Here is a 24,437-nt window from a genome sequence, read left to right as displayed (position 1 = left end):
CCTGGACCTTCGAGCCTTTGCAAAAGCTCTAACCACAGTGACAGCAGTGATCCCTGCAGCCAGTCTTGGAATGCTTCCTGGGTGCCGAGTACTTCTAAAACTTCCTGGGTCCTCACAAGTTCCACCAAGAAGCGGGTATTACCATCCTCTCCTCTCCAGAGGCGATAAAACGGAGGCTTGGCCAGGTTAAGAACTACCTCTGGGTCACGCAGCTAGGAGTGGGCATCCGGGGTTGTCTGTTGCTCAAACCGAAGCCCTGATTTCCCGCCTCCATGACGATCCCCAGGCCCTGTCCCTGTTCCTTCTTCCGCTGAGGGCGCCAAATCTCAGCCCTTCTTTACTTCCCTCCTACGGTTCAAGCGCTCCTAGGAGGGCAGTTGCTACAGTCCCTCTGGTTTTATAAAGCTGCAGTCAGCAAAATGCTTCTCCCTCATTACCCGAACTTCCTAAGGCCTCCCTGTGCCAGACCGTGTCTCCTCTTTAGACTGGTGGTGTTTTGATGATAACACGGTAGGATGGGACACAAGACATAGAACCAGAATGTATTTACATGGATGTTAGGGGGCTCCAAGGAAGGTGTGACTTCTTCCTGGGATAAAATCTTAACCTTATATAATTGTTTCTAAAAAAAGACGGGCTAGCGATTATTAAGGGCATTTCAAGGTCACTACCAATATTCTTCCGAGTCAAATCGTAGGAAAATAGAGATGAAGAGATCGGCTCAAGTCTCCACTGTAAGATGAGGTTTGAACCTGAGTCTGAGTCCAGAACCCAGTACTGCCTCACACTAAAGTCCCATGAGCTAGCAAGTCTGGGCCAACAAGCTGCTGTAAAATCGAAAGCCTTGGAGGTTCTAGCTATTCCTTTACCTTGCATGAGGGTCTGCAGGGGCTTGCCCACCCCACCTGACAGTCAAATCCATCTCAGCAAATGCTGGCCTGCCCACCCTGCAAGCCTGCCCAGTCCCTCTAGAAATAACACTGCTTCCTGCTTATATGCAGAGTACATCATGAGAAACACTGGGCTGGAGGAAGCACAAGCTGGAACCAAGATTGCTGGGAGAAATATCAATAACCTCAGATACGCAGATGACACCACCCTTACAGCAAAAAGTGAAGAGGAACTAAAAAGCCTCTTGATGAATGTGAAAGAGGAGAATGAAAAAGTTGGCTTAAAGCTCAACATTCAGAAAACTAAGATCATGGCATGGGAAATAGATGTGGAAACAGTGTCAGACTTTAATTTGGGGGGCTCCAAAATCACTGCAGATGGTGATTTCAGCCATGAAATTAAAAGATGCTTACTCCTTGGAGGGAAAGTTATGACCAACCTAGACTGCATATTAAAAAGCAGAGATATTACTTTGCCCACAAAGGTCCATCTAGTCAAGGCTATGGTTTTTCCAGTGGTCATGTATGGATGCAAGAGTTGGACTGTGAAGAAAGCTGAGAGCTGAAGAATTGATGCTTTTGAACTGTGGTGTTGGAGATGACTCTTGAGAGTCCCTTGGACTGCAAGGAGATCCAACAAGTCCATCCTAAAGGAGATCAGTCCTGAGTGTTCATTGGAAGGACTGATGTTGAAGCTGAAACTCCAATACTTTGGCCACCTCATGCAAAGAGTTGACTCATTGGAAAAGACTCTGATACTGGGAGGGATTGGGGGCAGGAGCAGAAGGGGACGACAGAGAATGAGATGGCTGGATGGCATTACTGACTCGATGGACATGAGTCTGAGTGAACTCCGGGAGTTGGTGATGGACAGGGAGGCCTGGGGTGCTGTGATTCATGGGGTCGCAAAGAGTCGGACATGACTGAGTGACTGAACTGAACTGAACTGCAGGCCAGAGGTTATAGATACCTTCCAGGTTCAAACATCACCAGATCCACCTGATGAATGAAATGAATGAAAGAGAGGAAGGGAAATCACAGATGATGGGCAGTGACAAGTTACCAAGCAGTGTACCAGGTGCTGTCCATTCATTAGGTAATTTCCATTGGGAGGGAGATATGTGTTCCCATTTTGCAGATAAGGAAACAAGGGCCTAAGGGTACAGACAGGTACTAAGTGGGAGGGCTGGGGTTCCACCAGGTCAGCCTGTCCCAGGCCAACAAACTGTGGCCTCAGTGACCAACAAGTTTCTCCCCAGACTCAAAAGCCTGTATCTTCATACAGCTGAAAAGTTAGATATCTCCTGAGATCAAGACTCCAATCTAAGATACCATTTATATAAAATAAAGATGTAAATAGGCTATTGGGAATATGCACCCAGTTAATGTGAAGCATGTCCAAAAACTGCCTTAAGCACTCAGTAAATTATAGCTATTATTACATTGGTAGGCTATTTATTTTATTCCTTCCCCATCTCCCAATATAAATTCCAAATCAATTTGGAGGATGTGGCCTTATCTGCTCAGACATGGGAATAAAATTAGTTTCTAGCACACCTGAAACAATCCGCTGCTCTTTAGTGGATGAAATTACCCCCACCCTTCCTCCTGACGGTGGAAAGAGACCCAAAGACTCTCCTGGAGCTTTGATGTGCTCTCCCTTCCCAGTTTCCTGGGTGACTGGCAACCTGTTTTATAAAAGCCTCCCCTTATACAGGAAAAGCCACCCAAATATTTTCAAGTTGTTAGCAAAAAGAGAAAAGAAACATTTAAGCTGAAACCTGGTAAGAGAATTTTGGTGAGGTTGGGGGTTAATATAACCACTATGATATCATGAGGAAAGTTTTTATAGGAATTGAAGCTGCCACCACCCTCAGGCCACAGTACTCTAGGTTAGGTTTCTACCCTGATACAAGGCACGTCACAGGTTCCCATCAATGACAACAGCTCAGCTCACCCTGCACTGATCCTCACAGGGCAGGGATGGATGTAACAGGATCCATGGAGGGCATTACAGATGGACCAACAAATTCTGGGTAATTCTAAAATATTTACACCTCTGAGGATTTAACCTATGGTTTCCAGGAAGCACTATTAAAACATCTTTGATCCAAGAGTAACTTTACAAATGGGATTTGTTTCATGCTCATTCACTCAATAAAAACTTAAGCACTTAAGTGCCAATTACTGTGTTAGTAGCTGTGAGCAAGACACAGTTTAGGCTCTCATCACAGTGATGGCCTAGAGGGAAGAGGGATGCTAACTTAATAACTGAACCAATAAATGTTGAAATAGTATGTGATAAATAGAATGAAAAAGAAGAGCAAATGACCGGGAAAAAAAGAAAAAGAAGAAAGCCTGAATGGAAGGGTAGGAAAGAACTTGGCTTGGATTTGAGTTCTGGAGGGTGTATTAGCATGAACTAGGCAAGGAGGAAAGAAGAGAGCAAGGAATAGATGAGGGTGGGAAACGGAGACTAGGGTGGACTGGGGCCGTATGAAGTATCTCAGGGACTTCACTGATGGTCCAGTAGCTAAGACTTCATGCTCCCAATGCAGGGGCCCTGGGTTCGATCTCTGGTCGGAGAACTAGATCCTTCGTGGCACAACTAAGAGTTCACATGCTGCAACTAGAGATCCCGCGTGCCCCAACAAAGGCCCAGCACAGCCAAATAAATGAATATATATATATAGATATATATATATTTTTTTTAAGGCATCTCAGGCAGGTACATACTCTGAGCACATGGGGACAGTGGAGAGAAGAGAACCCAACTGGAGATGAGAGAGTGTCACGGACAATGCCATTGGTTTCCACATACCCATCCTTCCCCATTGGGCAATCCAAGCTCATTACCTCCAGCCAATCTGTATTTGAGGAAATCTCACATCATATGAATATATCCCACCACCCGAGTGTAGAAATCAGGATGCAAATATCCTGCTTCCCTCACAACCAGGACAAGGGGTGTGACACAGGCTCTGCTGCCCAGAGGTACCATGTGAAGCTGAGCCTCATTTCTATTGATATGACCGGTGGCCAACGCGACTGGCTTTGGGGTGGCGGTTGCAGGGCCGAGCTCCCAGTGGAGAAGCCACATGAGAGCTGACGGCAGTGGTGGTCGTGGTGACGGCAAACTCAGGCAGGCTCATGGTTTGCTGATTGGGCCAGGCGTGCAGTGTGGTTTGGGGCATTTTTCCTAGAAGCTTAGCCTCAATTTCTTTCCTCCAGCCCTCCCAATGATTCTGTGGGAGACCTAACATCCTTTATTACATTCCCCTTTCTGCTTAAATCAGCCAGCATTTCCACCAAGAACGCTGACCTCTCACAGGCCGAAGCTGGCTAGAGCCAATGAAACTTGGAGAGAGACTCGCTGGGGCTGTGGTGAGAGGAACCTTCTCTTTTGGAAGAAAGAGCCCCAGGAAACCAGCTTGATCTTGATAGCATTCCTTAGGCAGGTTGGCAGGGAGTCCATTGGACCCAGCACATAGTCACCTATGTCTTAGAATGTATGGCCATTTGGAATCTGTGGCTGGTTACGCACAACAGAAGCGAAAGCTGGGAAAGTGGTTAATTGATAATAAAGGAGCCATAGGAACAGTCTCCTTGGTATCAGGAGGTTGACCTTCATTACCTTCATTGGTAATGAAGAACTTCATTAGACCTCCTAAGATCTAAGGGAAACAAAATGACCTAATGTTAACTGTCCAGTCCTCTACAAAAGCTCTTTTTAGTAGCAGGTCAAAAGGTATATAATAAGATGTCTTGGGTATGTGGGTCTCTTCTGGTTGTCTGTGCCAGAAGCTGTCTCTGTTACTTTCTGACTTCAAATAAAACAGTTAAACTGCTGCAAAGATCCAAGCTACTGTGTTCCTTTGATCTCAGAGTGAATTCTTCCCTTTGAAGATCAAGAACCCGTAGCCGACACTGAACATCACGGAACACACTCCCTGCCTGGCTTGGAATCTCAGTTGCCATCAACAGTTTCCACAACTGAGGGATATGATAAGGTCTGCTTGGCACAGCAGAGAAACCAGAAGATCTGGGTCCTTGACTACATCACCAAGCTGCTAGACTGATATCAGACCTGTAAGGCCCTGGACATCTCCTTCTCTGTGCTAATGGTGCCCAGTCACTCAGTTGGGTCCAACTCTTTGCAACCCCATGGACTGTAGCCCACCAGGTTCCTCTGTCCATGGAATTTCCCAGGCAAGAATACTGGAACTGGTTGCCATTTCCAACTCCAGGGGATCTTCCCAACCCTGGTATCGAAACTGCAGCTCCTGCATTGGTGGGCAGATTCTTTACCACTGAGCCACCTGGGTAAGCCCTTCCCTGAGCTCAAATCAACCTGAGTTGGCTTCTCTGTTCTTTGCAGCCCAAACATTCACAATGATGCAGGAAGAAAGAAGCAACTTATGGAGAATAGACACACATCTTTTCTGAGTCTGTCAGGAACCACCCAAATCCAGGGAACCTTTGTCTACCAGCCTCGTTCACCCCCACCCAGTATCAGTCCCACTCAGGCGAGCCCTGAGTGAGCATGAGTAAAAGTTGCTCAGAAGTGTCCGACTCTTTGCGACCCATTGGACTATACAGTCCATGGAATTCTCCATGCCAGAATACTGGAGCGGGTAGCTGTTCCCTTCTCCAGGGGATCTTCCCAACACAGGGATTGAACCCAGGTCTCCCACGTTGCAGGCAGATTCTTTCCCAGCTGAGCCACCAACCTGGCCCCAAACACTTCATTCCGGAAAACACATTCTTTCATTGCCCTTCCCAGCCTTGGACTGTCTCTTTGAAGGGCACCAAGTGGTTCTGTCACTTGCCCAGCTCACACATCTGGTAAGTGGCAGAGCTGAAGGTCTGGAGGCAAGCCAGATCCCAGACTTTTAACCACTATGTTTAATGCCATGCCCCATCCAGTCTCATTCCATTAAAAAAAAAAAAAAAGAGTGTGGCCTTGAGCCAGGAAAAAAAAATATAGATGAAGAGCTCAAGTTCAGCTCCATATTTGCTATATGGCCTTGAGCAAGCTTCTTAAGACTTACTTTCAGATGTAAATGAAGTTAATGATGCCAGCCTCATAGAATCTGGCAGCCATCTGTATGGTTCACCCATGACCTCTGGCTCCCCACCTTCTGGGCACACAGTGAAACCCACTTCCTGTACTCCTGGGTTGGAGTCACAGGAGTAGTCCCAGCCAAAGAATGTGAATGGCGGGAATATGTGTCACTTCTGGGTTGCTGCTTTCTGGAGCAGAGTCCCCAGCCTGTCCATCATGGACACATGATGTGAGCAAAAACCAAACAATTATTGTTGGCAGTTGAAAAGACCCTGGTGCTGGGAAAGATTGAGGGCAGGAGGAGAAGGGGATGACAGAGGATGAGATGGCTGGATGGCATCACCAACACAATGGACGTGGGTTTGGGTGGACTCCGGGAGTTGGTGATGGACAGGGAGGCCTGGTGTGCTGTGGTTCATGGGGTCGCAAAGAGTCGGACACGACTGAGCGACTGAAATGAACTGAACTGATGTTTGTCAAAGCACATACTAGCCTATACTGATCGATACATACAATACGGTCATTTTCTCATTTACTCAAGAACCACTTCTCTGTTGTGGTTCAAACCCCAAATGGACAAGAAAGAAAGCGTAGGCAGCAGTCCTGAAGGTTCTAGGGCAATACATCTGAGAGGGGGCCCAGTCCTCTGCTTTTATCCCCCCGGTGATTCTGATGCCCTGGCAAGTCTGAGACCCTTGTGTTACTATTGCCCCACCATATGACGGTAGAGTAGGGCAGGGTCCTCACCCTTGAGGGCCACATAGACTAGAGATGACAGCTACAGAGAGAAAAGTTACAATGCAAATATGGTTTTGTGATCTGAAATCTGTAGCATTAAATGAGTATATATAGGAACTCTCTGAACTAGGGGGTTCCTTGGTGGCTCAGTAGGTAAAGAATCCAGCTGCAGAGCAGGAGATGCAGGAGACCTGGGTTCAATCCCTGGGTCAGGAAGATCCCCTGGAGAAGGAAACGGCAATCTACTCCAGTATTCTTGCCTGGCAAATCCCATGGACAGAGAAGCCTGGAGGGCTACAGTCCATGGGGTCGTAAAGAGTCAGACACAATTCAGTGAGTAAACCACTGTGAACTATACAGTTGTCTGTGTAATAGAAAGTAAGCATGCATCCTGGCAAATTCATCCATCAATGGTGTGACCCAAAATGGGGTACATGGACTCCCTATTTCCTCATCCAAATATATACGGTATTATTTGTCTCCATTTTCCAAATATGAACATCGAAACTCAGATGTTCTAAAACATTGCCCATGGTCACACAGCTAGTAACAAGGCTGAACTGGAATCGACACCTAGGTTCTTCTGTATCTAGACCCCACCTTCTTAAACACTGGGTGTAGCTGGTTCATGCAAGGCCTCTGCCTGTCTCTCCAGCTATAGCTCTTCACCTAGAACTCTCTTCCCCTTCCCCTAGAATCCTAGCTTCTAGCCACACCAAACTACTTGCCGTGCTCACCCAACTCTGTATTTCACACCTTGGTGCTCTGGCTCCTGCTGGCCCCTCTGCCTGGCTTGCCTTTCCTCTCTTCCAACCACCCTGTCTCCCAATACTGGCCAAATTTTTGCATCCTCAGTTTGAAGGACACAGCCTCCATGCTTGACCACCCTGCACAGCGTGGTACTACATATGGCCCTCCAAGTGCCTCCTCCATTAGACTGCAGCCTGTGGAAGGAGGGCCCTTCGCTTCCTTTCCTGAGGCTGTCTGATTAGCACTGTGGGCCCTTGTGCTAAAGCTTCAGCCACAACCACCTGAATACCTAGCTCAGGGAAATCAAAGCCCTGCAGCTTACAAGCCAGACCAAAGAAGGCCACACAGCGAAGTAGTTCAGAAAGCAGGTTTGGGGTTCTAATCTAGCCACTTTGTAGCTTTGTGACTGCAATCCCCACCTGTAATATCTTGTGAGCCTCAGTTTATCAGATGAAAAATGGGACTAATGACAGTACCTGCCTCATATAGTCGTTGTGAGAATTCAATGAGATACAATGTATACAGTAAATTTATGCACAACTGGGCTTCCCTGATGGTCCAGTGGTTAAAAACCTGCCTGCCAACGCAGTGGACTCAGGTTCGATGCCTGGTCTGGGAAGATCCCACGTGCCACAGGGCAACTAAGGCCCTGCACCACAACTTCTGAGCCCATGCTTTAGAGCCTGTGAGCCAAAACTACTGAGCTGGAGCGCTTTAGCGCCCTTGCTCCACGAGAAGCCACCACAATGAGAAGCCTGAGCACTGTAACTAGAGAAAGCTCCCATGCAGCAATGAAGACTCAGCACAGCCAAAAATTTTAAAAATAATAGTAATAAATAAATCTTTAAAATGTATGCATACCGCCTGGCTCACAAGGAAGAACTGGATTAATTTCCAGTCAGTTTCATCATTGTTATCATTGTTGTCATTGTCTCCTTGTTATTACTATTACTACAACTCAGCATGCCCGCATGGCTATCACTGTTAATATTATTGCTCACCACATCCTCCTCCATTCCCACCAGCCCTAAGTGACTTTGCTGAGCATTCCTTCCAAGAACAGACAGTAACCTTAGAATTCTTGAAAGCGATTCTTCATTGTCCCATTGATGGTTCAGCATCCGCAATGACTTAGCATCCTGGGCACCCTCTGCTTAGTCGACTCTTGAGGAAGTCTATGGCTGCCAGTACCCTTCTATCCAGGCTTCCTGGATATAGGTAAGAAAATATGGGCTATCCTGAGGCTCTCTCTCACTGACTTGACACCATCCCCCTCCAGGTTCATTCTGGGTTCATTTCAGGTTAGACCAGACCTCTGTGAAGGTGTTCCCTCCTCTGGCCTGAGATTGGCAGAATCCCAGTCAAATAGGCCTGTGGGCTTCTGGAATTGTTGATAACACCAAAAGGAATAATACTCCCAACAGGCTTTTGTTTTTCCCTAGAGGGAGCTAAAAGAGTCAGGCTCTTGAGTTTTAAATAAAAAAGTGCTTCATATGCCATCAGAGTGAGCCACCCTTGCTCTTCCTTACATGTTCGGAGGGTGGAGAGCAAAACACGAGTTTTCAGCAAAGAATTCCTTGAGGTTTCATGCTGAACAACTCCAAGCTGTTATGAAAGGACGGAAAAACAGGACATTCCCCCACACCCGACGTGTTACAGGAACAGAGAACGGAAGAGGAAAACCAAACCTCAGACTACAAAATTTTTAAAAATGTAAAGTTGGCTTTTCTGATTGAGAAGGTTCTGAAGACCCAGCCATGAATGGTTTCTGCTGAGATTTGCATGTAAGTGAAAATTCGCAAAGTCTGTGAAAGTGGAAATACAGATTAAGAAGTCAGAGGGAAAGGGGACAGCATTGCGTTGTTGGGAGGGGCAGGGGGCAGAAATCAGTGAGGAGGTAAGAGGGCTGCCCGCAAGAGGCAAAGGGTTTCCAGGAGCAAGGACAGTGGTCAGGGTAGGAGGACCACGTGGTAAGTGTTTTCTCCAGAAAGGGAAAAAAAATAGACAAACTTTTTTTTTCTCTCTCCCCAGAACCAAGTTGATATACAGCTGCTTGAATAAAATTTGCATTCCCATCTGACTCATTTCACTGGAACAATGAGGTCACATTCCAGAGCTTTGGCTGACCCTCCTGCACCCCACTGCTGATAAAGTGTTTAATTAGTGCTTTTTGCATTAAAAAGGACCATGAATTCTACTGGGCTCTCTTGGTCTAGCTTCTGATGGCAACATCTAGCATTCAGTATTGTATTCTCACATCAGTCATTTCCAGGGGAGAAAAGAAGAGCACAGGGATGAGAAGGGAACATTTTTCACAATTATCAAGCCCTTCGATTAAAAAAAAACAAATGAAGTTACAACTCAGGAAAGTTACAAATAAGGAGGGAGACATGAAGGACCCTATGGTGATGAACTGAAATCAGTAGTATCAGTATGAACTAAAGTTTAAAAAATAGATACAAATATAAATACAGAAGTGTGTGTGCGTGGATTAGTATACATAATATATCTCCAAACTCTGAACACTGAAAAGACCTAGAAGCAAAGAATCCCCAGTAGCAATGAGCACACTTACCACCCAGATCTTGGTTTCTAAACACCATTCTTCAATGAAAGGAATCAGGGCTCCTTGGAGAAGTAGTTGATTCCAAAGCTGGAGCAAGGAAAATACAAGATCAGCCTGGAACACCACGTACTGCCAGAAAATAGAGAATTTCTCAAAAAAAAAAAAAAAAAGAAAAAAAGGTTGGGGGCTTATTAAGGATATAGGAGCCAGCTTGAAATAGCTCTCAGTGGTCAAAGCTGGAATGATCAGAGCAACAAAATAATGATAGTATTGGATTATAAGCCACAGAATAAAATAAATACCCATGAGTCCATACTGGTGAAAGGAAGGGAGTCTTACCTTAAAGAAGAATAATAATTAATAAATGTAGAAGGGATGAGGGAGATGAAAGACCACCACTAGAATACCACAGTAATAGTCAGGGGGTGGGATCACTGCCTGGAGATGATGGGAGCGCTTTTGGCATGGAGGTCGGGCCGATCTCTGAGTGGAACCAGGATGCCACTGTGTACGTGGGGGGCCTCAATGAGAAGGTTAGCGAACCACTGCTGTGGGAACTATTTCTCCAGGCAGGGCCAGTAGTGAACACAAATATGCGAAAGGGATAGTGTCACCGGTCAGCGCCAAGGCTACAGCTTTGTGGAATTCTTGAGTGAGAAAAATGCTGACTCTGCCATTAAGATCATGAACATGATCAAACTCTACGGGAAGCCAACAGGGGTGAACAAGGCATCAGCTCACAACAAAAATCTGGATGTGGGAGCCAACATTTTCATTGGGAACCTGGACCCAAAGATTGGTAAGTTGCTTTATGATACATTTAGCGCCTTTGGGGTCATCTTACAAACCCCCAAGATTATGCAGGACCCTGACACAGGCAACTCCAAAGGTTATGCCTTTATTAATTCTGTCTCATTTGATGCTTTGGATGCAGCGATTAAGGCCATGAATAGGCCATACCTCTGTAACCACCGAATCATTGTGTCCTGTGCATTCAAGAAGGACTCCAAGGGCGAGTGTCAGGGTTCAGGCACTGAACAATTTCTGGCAGCACAGAACCCACTCTCCCAGGCTGACCACCCTTGTCAGCTGTTTGCAGATGCAACCCCTCCTCTGTCTGCTCCCAATCCTGTGGTATCGTCACTGGGGTCTCGGTTTCCTCCATCAGGCATGCTGCCTCCTGGCTCCTTCCGAGTACTGCCTCCTGGAGCCCTTCCACCTGATATACCCCCAGCCATGCCACCACCACCTATGCCTTCTGGGGCTGGAGGACATGGCCCCCAGTCAGCGGGAACCCCAGGAGCTGGACATCCCGGACACAGACACTCACATCCTCACCCATTCCTACCGGGTGGGATGCCCCATCCAGAGATGGCTTAGAGGGAGCTGGCCCACCATGGCCCTCATGGCTTAGGGCACCCCCACGCTGGGCCCCCTGGCTCTGGGGGGCAGCCACCACCTGACCACCACCTGGAATGCCTCATCCTGGACCTGGCCCAGTGGGCATGCCCCCCGCACCCCCCGAGGGCCTGGCTTGGTTCTCCCATGAGTCACTCAGTTCCTACGCCTCTGGATGGTATGGGTGGACCTCCTCCACTGATGGATACATTGGTCCTCCACAACCTCCACCCTACAGCTGCCAGCGGGGACCCCTCCCTCCACCCAGACCCACTCCCCAGCTTCCAGTTCCCCCTTGAGGCCCACTTCGAGGCCCTCTCCCTCAGTGATTTCTCATTGTCTTTCCTCCTGTTGTAGCCTCCCAATATCTGTTCACTTCCTTGGATCAACCAGAGTGGCTCCAGCTTCGAGGGGCTAAGGCACTAATCCCTCTCAGGCCTTTCTTTTGTAAGTGTAATTTTTTTCACAGGAGATTTTTTTCCCCCTATGTTTGCCCTAAGTGTTTTGCAAATACCCAGAGAAAATTAAACTAAACTCCTTGTTAAAAAAAAAAAAAAAAAAAAATTTCATCTGACCATCCATATCAAATGTTCCCATTCAAACATTACCCAGCACCATGGTTCATGGTTGAAAGAATTGGTCCTTAGGTCTAGTGGCACTTTGAATCTTTTATGCCATAATACTGTATCAGTATCAAGAGGATTTTATGCAAAATTGGGATAGTCTCTGTGATCAAAACTAAATAAAGGAAAAGCAACCTGCAAAAAAAAAAAAAAAAAACCACAGTAATAATTGCCTCAGGTAAAGTCTACAGGTGGATACTAAAATTTAACCAGGCAAAAGTGTGAGGAGAAACAGGATGGTCTCAAAGTATTTCCCTCCAAATATTTACTAATTACAAAGGATGAGAAGGAGGTAAACACGCTAAAAATGGAGAAGAACCCCAAGCAGAGGGGACACCATGTACAAAACCCTGAGCCGGCAGAGAGCTTGGGTGTTTGAGGAGATGGCACACCGACCACCAGGACTTGGAAGAGAATCCTAAGTTGATTTCGAAGAGGACCCTAAATCCATGGCATCCTCCGTCACAGCATCTACCGCTGCATTTCACATTGGTCCTCCCAACACCCCTACTCAATGGTGGTGAATAAAACCATCAGCACCTCTACCACCAGGCCAAACCCCCCCCCCCCCAAATGTAACAACAGAGTATAATCATGTGCTGCGCATGTCTCCTCCGCTTCCCAAATTCCTACATTGAAACACAACCCTCCATGGGATGCTGTTAGGGAGTGGGCCTTTGGGAGGTGATTAGGTCATGAGGGTGGAGCCCCCATGGAGATGAGTGCCCTGATAACAGAGACCCTGGTATGCTCCCCCACCCCTTTCACCATGTGAGGGCACGGTGAGAAGTCAGTGTCTGTGAATCTGGAAGTGGGCTGTCACCATTCACTGAATCAGCCAGCACCTTGATCTTGGACTTCCAGACTTCTGAACTGTGAGCAGTAAATGTTTGGGAGCCTCCCAGTTTATGGCATTTTTGTTATAGTAGCCAGAACAGACGAAGACAGTATAGTAAGATTGTGTGAGGGCATGGGGCATAATTCACATCATTGGTGAAGTCAATCTCTCTGCTTGCTCTTTTCCTTCACAAAATCTGATCTGAGCGGAAGAGGCCAGATTGGAAGGTCTGTTCCTTAGCAGAGCATGTCTGTGAGAGAAGAGACACGTGCAGCAACATCCAGAGCAGAGCTTGAGATTAGGAAGCTTAGAAGAACCTGTTCTTTTAAGGAAAAAAAAAAAAATAGTGCAGGGACTTCCCTGTTGGTCTAGTGGTTAAGATTCGAGCTTCCAATGCAGGGGGCATGGGTTATATCCCTGGTCAGGGAACTAAGATCCCACATGCCACACAGCATAGCCGGGGGAAAAAAAAAAAAAAAGAATATTGGGGGTGGGATGGGAGGAAAAAGAGGAAAAGAAGGATGTTCAGGGGATTTGGATGGAAGACACCAGATACACATTTATCAGTTGTTTGTATTGAAAACTGCTTCCAGATCCCAAGACCCTTGTAAAGTCTACCATACATTCAGATCTGTGTCTGGATCTGTGTGTCCATCGTGTGTGTAACCGTTTGTGTGTCTAGATGAATCTATGTGCGTGTGTGTGTCTGTGAATGCTCTGTGTATCTCTGTGTGTCTGTGAATGTTACTATCTGAGTCTATGTGTATCTCTATAACTGTGCTTAGGCGTGTTTATGTGCCTCGGTTTGTGTTTGTGTGTGCCTGTGTGTATACGTGAATGCTGGAAATGACAGCAAGTGGCTGAATGCCTGCAGAGTGAAGACAGAGGATTTTCCACAAGACCCAGAGGGACAACGGAAAGTCTGCTGTGACAGGAAGCAGTTGAGGCCCAGGTGACAATGTCAGGCCCCGAGAATCTGATGACATCTTTGCGAGGACACTGGAATTGCTCTGGGATTTGGAATGGGATTGGGGTGGCAAGTCAGGTCAGTACTGTCTAGAGACTTCAGACAGCAGGGCTGCTGCTGCTGCTGCTGCTAAGTCACTTCAGTTGTGTCCAACTCTGTGCGACCCCACAGATGGCAGCCCACCAGGCTCCCCCGTCCCTGGGATTCTCCAGGCAAGAACACTGGAGTGAGTTGCCATTTCCTTCTCCAATGCATGAAAATGAAAAGTGAAAGTGAAGTCGCTCAGTCGTGTCCGACTCTTAGCGACCCCATGGACTGCAGCCCGCCAGGCTCCTCCGTCCATAGGATTTTCCAGTCAAGAGTACTGGAGTGGGGTGCCATTGCCGACTACCTACCTCCAAATCGGCACCTGGCTTGTCGTATGTTATTTCCATTTTGCAGCTGAGAAAACCAAGTCTCACTGCTATAACTTTCATGGCACCAAAGAGCCTCCAGAGGCCTCTGGGTGGTTCACCCAGGCCTGGAAACCCTGGAATTACTGAGGGAGGAAAGCACTCCACTGTTAGTCCTTCTGCTGAAGAAGTCTCTAGCTGGCAGTCCTTTAACACCTGGGCAACACCTACTAATATTTTTGCAAAGAACATTTTTTCCTTTACTAATCAATCAACAGGCAACCAGAACATCACAGCCTCATCAGGCACACTGACTGAGAACACACTCTCAAAGCTCTACACAACTAACTTCTCCAGAAACGTGATGTCACAACATTAGAACACCACCCTTATCCTAGCACCATTCTTGAGTTAATTTGGCTATCTTATCAACATAAATATGATGGCAGGGAAAGGGTCAATTTCCCGTTTGGTTGACATCTTAATCTTTGTTACCTATTTTTGGAAGTGAAATAGGAAGTGTCCAACTTATCAGAAATTAACCCTGAAGCCCTTTAGAGGTTTTAAAAAATTCAAGAACATTGTGATGTTGGAGGTACATCCAGGAGAGATGCTTCTTTTGTCTCCTTGCTTTTAAGTTTTAAGAAAATATTTATTTATTTGGCTGTGCCAGGTCTTAGTTGTGGCATGTGGGATCTTCAGTTGCTTGTGGCATGCACACTCTTAGTCGGGGCATGTGGGATCTAGCTCCTGATTAGGGAGTGAACCCAGGTCCCCTGCATTGGGAATGTAGAGTCTTAGCCACTGGACCATCAGAGAAGTCCCCGCTTTTAGTTTTTATTTTGCAAAAATGCAAACCTATAGCACAGTTACAAGAACAGTAAAACAGACTCTCTTAGACTCTTCACCTACATTTATCAACCATTTACATTTGTGTCATTTATGCTTTCTCTCTCTGTGTATGTGTGTGTTAGTTGCTCAGTCGTGTCCAACTCTTTGTGACCCCGTGGACCATGGCCCACCAGGCTCTTCTGTCCATGGAATTCTCCAGGCAAGTATACTGGAGTGGGTAGCCATTCCCCTCTCCAGGGGAACTTCCTGACCCAGGGATTGAACCTGGATCTCCTGCATGGCGGGCAGATTCTTTACCATCTGAGCCACCAGGGGAGCCCAGAGGTATGTGTATATACACAAACGTGCACATACACACACCTTTTAAAGAACCATTTGAGAATAAACTGCCCATGTTGTGGCCTTCTGTGTGTGTGTGTGTGTGTGATCTTTTATTCATAAATATTTTGTATATCTCCTAAGAATAAGAACATTCCCTTACCTAGCGAGTATCTAAAATATAGTCCATAGTCAAAGTCAGTGAATTGTCCTAGTAAAGTTATTTCTACAATTTTTTATTTTCAGGTCCTGGATCCATTCCAGAATTACACACCTTTATCTGTTATTTCTCTTAATTCCCATTTAATCTGAAACAGTTCCTTAATCTTTCATGACTTTGACCAAACTCTGCCGCTACTTATTTTTTATTACATCTCTGTGTGTGGGACCTTAGTTTCCCAACCAAGGATCTAACCCACATACCCTGCAGTGAAGCGCGGAGTCCTAACCACTAGACCGACAGGGAATTCCCCAAACTCCTGTTTCAACAAAAGAGAAAACACAGAGCCTTGACTAGCAACAATGTCCAACTACGATGTAATCAGTATTTGTTTTCTGAGTATTTTTCTTTCCGGCTATCTTCTATTTACAGCGAGTGACACTGGTTTCTTACTTGTATAGTAATACGTGGTTTCTCTAAATTTTTTTTTTAAATTAAAGTGAACTAATGTAAAAGGAAAGATTAAAGAAATAATAGAAGAGGTACGTAGATCAAGTCTGGGCTTCCTCAACCTCAGCACTGTTGGCATTTCGGGCTGGAAAACTCTATATTGTGGAATGGTGAGCAGCACCCCTGGTCTCTACCCACTGGCTGCCAGAAACAAATCCCACCCTCCCTCTGGCTATGACAACCACACATACCTCCAGACATTGCCAAAGGCCCGCTGGAAGGCAAACTCACCAGTGAAGAGCCACTCTTCCAGCCCAGATCACAAGAGCAGAGTGTGATAGGCAGAAGTTTGGGAACCCTGGGGTACAGTGCTTGCTTCTATCCCATCAGCTCAGATGATGTTTACCAAGTGCTGGCCTTGACCTAGGTGCTGGGGGCACAGAGATGACACAGTCCAGCTCTCCAGCAGCTGCTGTGAAGTCAGAAGTGGGCAGAAGAGGTCCAAGAGGCAGAAAAAGTAAACCCAAGAAGAGGGAGCTGGGAAAAACTATACCATCACTAGAATTAAGTCTCCTGAGGCCTCATGACTCTCACAGCAGTTCTTCTGCCCCAGTAATCCTTTTCAAGACAATCAGATCATTTCAGCCCCCTGATTAAAAGGTTCCAGTAACTTCCCATCACATATAGAGTAAGATCCAAACTCCTTAAAGCACCCAAGAGACTCTGTGTGATCTAACTCCTGGCTTCCTATTCGCCCTTCATTTGCATTGCTTCCCAGGACTCTCCTGCTCCAGCCTCTCCAGACTTTTCTCTCTCCCAGGATTGCACCATGCTCATTTCCAAATAAGACTCTTTGCTTTGCTCTGTCCTCAGATCTTTGCTGTGTTGGCCTGTAGTCATCAGCTTTCTGCTCATATGTCCCTTGCCCCAACCAGGCGCTCCCCCCTCACTGTCCTGTTTGATTTCCTTTGTAGCACGTCCTGTGTCATACATGGTTCGCTGGCTGACCTGACTTGCACTGGCAGCATCCTTCTCCTTAGTGACCATCCAGGTGGAGCTGGCCATCTCACCCAGATCTGGGCAACGAGAGATGCAGGCACTGCCCCTCTCCCATCTTCCTGCTGAATCACGGGGGTGATGACTGGAGCTGTTCAGCCATTCTGTGACCACGAGGGAAAGACCAGGCAAATATTGAATTCTCGAGCCAAATAACCAGTACCAACAATCTCTTACTATCTTTTCCAGGGAGAAAAATAAATCCCTAGGGTTTACACCACTGTATTGGGTTATCTGGTGCAAGTGTTAGCCACTCAGTCGTGTACAACTCTTTGTGACTCCATGGACTGTAGCCCACCAGGCTCCTCTGTCCATGGAATTCTCCAGGCAAGAATGCTGGAGTGGGTAACACACTCCCTTCTCTAGGGGATAGTCCTGATCCAGGGATAGAACCTGATCTCCCACACTGCAGGCAGATTCTTTACTGTCTGAACCACCAGGGAACCCATTGGGTTATCTGGTACTTGCAGTCAACAGCATCCTAGCTGGAACAATTGTCTGAAACGATTGTGTAGACTTTGCTGTTTTCTTTTTGTTCACATTTTCCCCCTAGACTCTAAGTACCATGAGACAGAAGTTCATGTCTCTTCCTATTCACTACTACATCTTCAGCCCCTAGGCACAGTGCCTGACTTATGATATATTTTAAAAACTATTAAGCTAGTTGTTCCTCCACATATAAAATAGGGACAGTCATAATACCTTGAAAGACTATAAGGATTAACTGGGTCTGAACGTGTATAATGTTCAGAGCAGGGCCTGGCACGTAATCATCACTCAAAGGATTCCAATTATTTGTTGACTTAATGAACTAATTAATGTACAGAAGAAAGGATTCCTTCTCGATATGCTTTTGCAGCACTGTCCTTTGGCTTCCTCCTCTTCAAATGAAAGCTGTGTTTAGTTGGTGCTGACAAGTCAGGTTATTGATTAAGAAACATGACCGGGGCGGTTGGAAGAAATGCACACCATTTACTGTGAGCAACTGGATTAGCACCTTCAGGGGGTGGTGAGGGAGAGAGACATTGGCACACAAAACGGTCGAGTGCATAAAGCCTGGCGTATTCCAAAGTTCAGGCCAGGAAATGCTGGAAATGAAATCTAAGATGAGAGTTTGCTGCTGTACACCGTGGGAAGAACAGTGCTGGGCTTTGCCACCAGTGCTCAACCAAAGCCACTCGGAGGTCAGCTGGAGGTTCTGTGCACAGAGATTCAACATAACCAAAGGGGTTCATTCATTTATTCACTCGAGCAACAAAATGCTTCTTAAGCACCTACTCTGTGCCCTGCAGTGAGGGATCTGGCAAGGACACAATGAGACCTGCCTTGCCTGCAGTGACGACAACAGGGTGATTCCAAAAGACCCCACACTGTTTCTTCCCCAATTGCCTTGTAACCACGTAGCGGCCAGTCCAAATTTCAGGGCCCCTGAATGCAGTGCACAACCAGTATAACCACTACCTAGCATTTTTCAGTGCTAAGCACTATGCTGAAACCACTTTACTAAGCACAGCAAAACTCATTTGGTACTGAACCTACTGAACACCCACGTTCTTCTTCCCTAGTAATTAAAAAACCCCTCATTTTTATTCAGAGTAACGCCAAAGAGCACATATCCTCAAATAAAATTGGCACCCAACTTTTGCTATTAGCACCCAAACACACATCCTAATGAATATGAGGCATTCTTTTACTTACTTATCACAAGTCAGTGAGGTAGGGGTTAATATTATCCCTTTTATACAGTGGAGCAAACTGAGGTTCAGAGAGTTTAAGTGATTTGCCAAAGGTTATACAGACATCTTGGAATGTGAAGTCAAGTGGGCCTTAGAAAGCATCACTATGAACAAAGCTAGTGGAGGTGATGGAATTCCAGTGGAGCTGTTTCAAATCCTGAAAGATGATGCTGTGAAAGTGCGCACTCAATATGCCAGCAAATTTGGAAAACTCAGCAGTGGCCACAGGACTGGAAAAGGTCAGTTTCATTCCAATCCCAAAGAAAGGCAATGCCAAAGAATGCTCAAACTACTGCACAATTGCACTCATCTCACACGCTAGTAAAGTAATGCTCAAAATTCTCCAAGCTAGGCTTCAGCAATACGTGAACCGTGAACTTCCTGATGTTCAAGCTGGTTTTAGAAAAGGCAGAGGAACTAGAGATCAAATTGTCAACATCCGCTGGACCATGGAAAACGCAAAAGAGTTCCAGAAAAACATCTATTTCTGCTTTATTGACTATGCCAAAGCCTTTGACTGTGTGGATCCCAATAAACTGTGGAAAATTCTGAAAGGGATGAGAATACCAGACCTCCTAACCTGCCTCTTGAGAAATCTGTATGCAGGTCAGGAAGCAACAGTTAGAACTGGACATGGAACAACAGACTGGTTCAAAATAGGAAAAGGAGTATGTCAAGGCTGTATATTGTCACCCTGCTTATTTAACTTCTACACAGAGTACATCATGAGAAATGCTGGACTGGAAGAAACACAAGCTGGAATCAAGATTGCCAGGAGAAATATCAACAACCTCAGCCATGCAGATGACACCACCCTTATGGCAGAAAGTGAAGAGGAACTAAAAAGCCTCTTGATGAAAGTGAAAGAGGAGAGTGGAAAAGTTGGCTTAAAGCTCAACATTCAGAAAATGAAGATCATGGCATCCAGTCCCATCACTCCATGGGAAATAGATGGAGAAACAGTGGAAACAGTGTCAGACTTTATTTTTCTGGGCTCCAAAATCACTGCAGATGGTGATTGCAGCCATGAAATTAAAAGATGCTTACTCCTTGGAAGAAAAGTTATGAGCAACCTAGATAGCATATTCAAAAGCAGAGACATTACTTTGCCGACTTAGGTCCGTCTAGTCAAGGCTATGCTTTTTCCAGTAGTCATGTATGGACGTGATAGTTGGACTGTGAAGAAGGCTGAGGACCGAAGAATTGATGCTTTTGAACTGTGGTGTTGGAGAAGACTCTTGAGAGTCCCTTGGACTGCAAGGAGATCCAACCAGTCCATTCTGAAGGAGATCAGCCCTGGGATTTCTTTGGAAAGAATGATGCTAAAGCTGAAACTCCAGTACTTTGGCCACCTCATGTGAAGAGTTGACTCATTGAAAAAGACTTTGATGCTGGGAGGGATTGGGGGCAGGAGGAGAAGGGGACGACTGAGGATGAGATGGCTGGATGGCATCACTGACTCGATGGACGCGAGTCTGAGTGAACTCCGGGATTTGGTGATGGACAGGGAGGCCTGGTGTGCTGCGATTCATGGGGTCGTGAAGAGTCGGACACGACTGAGCGACTGAACTGAAGTGAACTGATACAGTTTTCAGCTGATGGGGGTAGGATGTCAACCTGGTCAGTTTGATTTTAGAACCTATGCACTCTGTACTTTTAAAATCTATTTCCATGTGTACAGATAGCATGTATATACGTCTCCCATTTAACCCTCCCAAGACCAGTGGTAGATAGAGTAACAGGTTAAAGTCGCTTAGTCGTGTCTGACTCTATGCGACCGCATGGACTTATACAGTCCATGGAATTATCCAGGCCAGAATATTGGAGTATACTGGAGGTAGCCTTTCCCTTCTCCAGGGGATCTTCCCAACCCAGGGATCAAACCCAGGTCTCCGGCATTGCAGGCAGATTCTTTACCAGCTGAGCCACAAGGGAAGCCCAGAGTAACAGGTAAGATTTTCAAATATCTGCTGACTTACATCTCCTATTAGTCAACTGGCTTCCTTCCTTGAGCCACTTGCCTCTCTACTCCTAAGGGTCACCCTCTTCCAATCCAGTGGAGTGCAGAGTGTAGAAGAGGGACAGAGGCCCGAAGCCATCAGCTGTGTTGGAATGTCCATCTCAGCAGGACCCATATGAGAGGATTGTTAGATAGGGTGCAAAAAAAGACCTGAGCAGAAGAGCTTTGCTTCATTTCTCATATGAGAGAGAGAAGAAGCAACCTTTCCCATATGACTTTGAGAAGAGATGACATTAAAACAAAATCAGTACACCCTATTGGTTAGGTAGAGGGAAGGTTTGAATTTTGCATCTGGAAAGTTCCATGTGTCCAGTGGTGGGATTCAGAAAATAGCTGCCAGTTCTCTTGGGTGAGATTAATAGGAGTTGCCATGGGAGAGGTGAAGTGGCTCTAAGACTGAGAGTTACAGGTGACCGGAGAAGACCAGGGGCACACGGGGGTGGCAGCCAGACCCCAGATGGAAATTCAGCACCAGAAAGGGCTAAGATAGGGCTGGACACGCACCTTCAGTGCACTGAGCTGACTGCCAAACGTCCCAATCCCGGCCTGCTGGGACAGCGACCAGCAAAATGGGAATAAAAGATGCTACTTCCCAGGGCTATGAGCATAAATTGGGGGTCAGAGCCAGGAAGGAGCATAATCAAGGTCACACACGAAGCATGGGCCCTCAAAACTCAGCCGCCTTTCCCCCTGCTGTCTTGTCACGGATGCTGCCATGAAGGGTGCCTGGAGCCACTGGGACCTCGATGGCATCTCAGTGACAGGAAAGGAACAGACAGACTCCATTTGAATGAACTTGGACCTGACTTCCTGCTGGTGTCACCAATCAGTATGGATTGAGAATTAGTAGATTGATTAACACAATAAGCGAATGAATAGTGAAAGTCTTTGCTGGAAACTATGGGAATACCAGACCACCTGACCTGCCTCCTGAGAAACCTGTATGGGGTCAAGACGTAACGGTTAGAACTGGACATGGAACAACAGACTGGCTCCAAATAGGAAAAAGAGTACGTCAAGTCTGTATATTGTCACCCTGCTTATTTAACTTATATGCAGAGTACATCATGAGAGACACTGGGCTGGAGGAAGCACAAGCTGGAATCAAGATTGCCGGGAAAAATATCAATAACCTCAGATATGCAGATGACACTACCCTTATGGCAGAAAGTGAAGAAGAACTAAAGACCCTCTTGATGAAAGTGAAAGTGGAGAGTGAAAAAGTTGGCTTTAAGCTCAACATTCAGAAAACTAAGATCATGGCATCCTGTCCCATCACTTCATGGCAAATAGATGGGGAAACAGTGGAAACAGTGTCAGACTTTATTTTTCTGGGCTCCAAAATCACTGCAGATGGTGATTGCAACCATGAAATTAAAAGACGCTTACTCCTTGGAAGGAAAGTTATGACCAACCTAGACAGCATATTCAAAAGCAGAGACATTACTTTGTCAACAAAGGTCTGTCTAATCAAGGCTATGGTTTTTCCAGTGGTCAGGTATGGATGCAAGAGTTGGACTGTGAAGAAAGCTGAGCACTGAAGAATTGATGCTTTTGAACTGTGGTATTGGAGATGACTCTTGAGAGTCCCTTGGACTGCAAGGAGATCCAACCAGTCCATCCTAAAAGAGATCAGTCCTGGGTGTTCATTACAAGGACTGATGCTGAAGCTGAAACTCCAATACTTTGGCCACCTGATGCAAAGAGCTGACTCATTTGAAAAGACCCTGATGCTGGGAAAGACGACAGAGGATGAGATGGTTGGATGGCATCACCGACTCAATGGACATGGGTTTGGGTGGACTCTGGGAGTTGGTGATGGACAGGGAGGCCTGGTGTGCTGCAGTTTATGGGGTCGCAAAGAGTCGGACACAACTGAGCGACTGAACTGAACTGATGGGAGTCATGGAAACCTTTAAGATGTTATCTTTAGGGATATCCCTGATGGTCCAGTGCTTAAGCATCGACCTGCCAATGCAGGAGACACAAGTTCAAAACCCAGTTCAATCCCTAGTCGGGGAGCAAAGATCCCACATGCTGCAGGGCAACTAAGCCCCTGCGGTGCAACTAGTGAAGTCTGCGCACTCTAGAGCCCATGCTCCACAACTAGAGGAAGCCCCCGCGCCATAATGAAGAAACAGTACAGCCAAAAAAAAAATAATGTCTTTAGAGACAGTCATATGCGTTGAAAACATATTATAGGAGAGAAGAAACAGTTAAGTGTAGGTTTCTTTTTCCAGCACAGAGCTGCGGGGGCTTAAAGAAAGGAGGTCAGCCATTGCTGGAGCAGATAGGAAAGCCCTTCCAAGGACTTTGCCACCAACTGATGTCATATGAGGCTCCGGCATCCTTTTGGCAGGATCACCTAAACAGCAGAGGGAGTCACTTTTCGGGCTCAATTCAGATGTTACCTCCTCCAGGAAGACCTCCCTGATACCCGCAGCTTGTTAGGCACCTCCTCTGTGCTCCTATCTATCAGTGCACTATTATACTAAGCTGTGGTTCTCTCACTTGAAGGTGAATTCTTAGAGACAAAGTTCTGTCTCTCTTCATCTCCCTGTGTCCTTAAAACCTAGAGTCTAGCCCCAGTCGGGTACTCAGGAAATGACAAGAACCACTTAATGAGTGCTTTCCAAGTACAAAGCACTAACGTGCTTTAGAAGCCAATGTCCTTGACTCGCAACAACCCCCAGAGTCAGGGTGGCCTTCTCTTGCCCTTGACAGGTAAGAAAGCGGAGCCTCAGAGGATCTAAGAAGCTTTCTCTCTCTTCCTCATTCTGCACCGTTCTCTGCCAGAGTGCCTGGCCTAAATTCTTGAGGTCTGGGGAACAGAAAGTGACGGGGCAGTCTGGCTGGGTGGGTGGCTGGCTGGGTGGGTAGGAAGATGGAACAATGAATGGAAGATGGAACAATGAAGAGGGAGCACATGTTAGCAATTGGCATCTGTGCCGGCCAGACACCAGGCGTCCTCCCAGACCACCCGGGAGAGCTGCCTGGCGGCCTCCACGAGGAGTGTGAGCCACGTGCCCCACAGCCGCCATCTGCTCACTGATTTGGAACAAATGAGTGCAAGGGAGCGTGTGCTGTTAGATACGTGATGCTTCTGGCAGAAAGAATTCAGGGGAGAAAACAACTTCAAAATCCCAAATATATGGAAGTGTGTGGAGGTGAGCTGATGTGGAAGGTAGAGACAGTGACACAGAAATATCAGCACTGAGAGCCAAGAGGGAAGAGAAGTCCAGCCCCCTGTTACACAGCCAATTCTTAAAATAAAGTAAAAACAAAATAAAAATAAAGTAAGGTAAATTAAAATAAAGTAACATAAAATGAAATAAAAGTAAAATACAAATAAGGTAAGGTAAGATAAAAGTAAGGCATCCTAGGTGGTACAGTGGTAAAGAATCTGCCTGCCATTGCAGGAGATGCAAGATACCTGGGTTAGATCCCTGGGTTTGGAAGATCCCCTGGAGCAGGAAATGGAAACCCACTCCAGTATTCTTGCCTGGGCAATTCTGTGGATCAGGAGCCTCGTGGGCTACAGTCCATGGAGTCGCAGAGTCAGACTCGACTGAGCACGCACTCACACACATACAAAATAAAGTAAAATTAAATTAAAAC

The 24,437-nt window shown here is 46.4% G+C and overlaps 1 protein-coding gene and 1 pseudogene across 1 annotated transcript in view; one reads left to right on the top strand and one right to left on the bottom strand.

Annotated features, from left to right (window-relative positions):
• Positions 1 to 24,437, bottom strand: part of MRTFB (myocardin related transcription factor B) — a 296,817-nt gene that overhangs the window by 216,852 nt on the left and 55,528 nt on the right. Inside the window, exon 3 of the mRNA XM_042240566.1 lies at positions 10,019 to 10,096. The gene's annotated coding sequence lies outside the window, so the exon portion shown is untranslated. The remainder of the gene's footprint in view (positions 1 to 10,018; positions 10,097 to 24,437) is intronic.
• On the top strand, positions 10,471 to 11,801 carry LOC101111682 (splicing factor 3B subunit 4-like; annotated as a pseudogene).

This window comes from Ovis aries, chromosome 24, assembly GCF_016772045.2.
Source record: "Ovis aries strain OAR_USU_Benz2616 breed Rambouillet chromosome 24, ARS-UI_Ramb_v3.0, whole genome shotgun sequence".
In the NCBI taxonomy this organism is placed as follows: domain Eukaryota; kingdom Metazoa; phylum Chordata; class Mammalia; order Artiodactyla; family Bovidae; genus Ovis; species Ovis aries.
The sequence above is the reverse complement of the archived record's forward strand: the minus strand, read 5'-3'. Positions and strand labels throughout refer to the sequence as shown.